The sequence below is a fragment of the Vulpes lagopus genome, chromosome 4 (assembly GCF_018345385.1).
Source record: "Vulpes lagopus strain Blue_001 chromosome 4, ASM1834538v1, whole genome shotgun sequence".
Classification (NCBI taxonomy): domain Eukaryota; kingdom Metazoa; phylum Chordata; class Mammalia; order Carnivora; family Canidae; genus Vulpes; species Vulpes lagopus.
Window position 1 is genome coordinate 42,892,271 of NC_054827.1, and position 743 is coordinate 42,893,013.

Sequence of the window (743 nt, forward strand, 5' to 3'; positions counted from 1 at the left end):
GGTGACTGGTGTCCTCACAGGGGAGTGCAGATGCCGACAGGTGCAGGGGAGTGCCGTCAGGGAACGGGGCTTCTGCAGCCACGAGCCCAGGGACCACTGAGACCACACCGTCCTTCCCTGGCGTCCACAGGCCAGCCCGGCCCGGTCACATCTGGATCTGGGACTTCTGGCCCCAGACTGAGAGACCAAGCATTTCCCGCGACTCCGCCCCGCGTGGCTTGCTTTGTCCCGACAGTCCCAGAAAACCAAGCCCAGGGCTGTGGTGATCTTCCAGGAAGAGTCACAGGGTGGCCCCCATCATACCCATCTTAACAGGACTCGAGGAAGGGGTTCCCCGGGACCGTGCTGCGCGCCAGGAGCAGAGGGGGGCCAGAAGTCGGCACCCCGTTTTCTCTGAGGCCCTGTCACCGGCTCTCGAGGCCATGGTCAGGAATCCAAATTCTTTCTGGGGAAAGCGTGTTATAGAGTAGAAACGCCTCAACTGTTTCATTTAAACAAGCAACAGCGGCCTTACAGCACAGACTTGGGACTGGCACAGTCAACGTCTGAGTTTTGAGTGATGACGCATAGAGACTGGACCAACCCTCCCCCCCCCACCCCATTTTCCAACGTTTCATCTCTCCAGTTCAGAGCACACACATAGGAGCCGTCAAGAGCCAGACTGGATGTGACAACAGAGCCACCAGCCAGGAAGCCAGGCCACAGTCCGCAGCCCTCGACCCCAAACGGCCGGACTTGGTCAG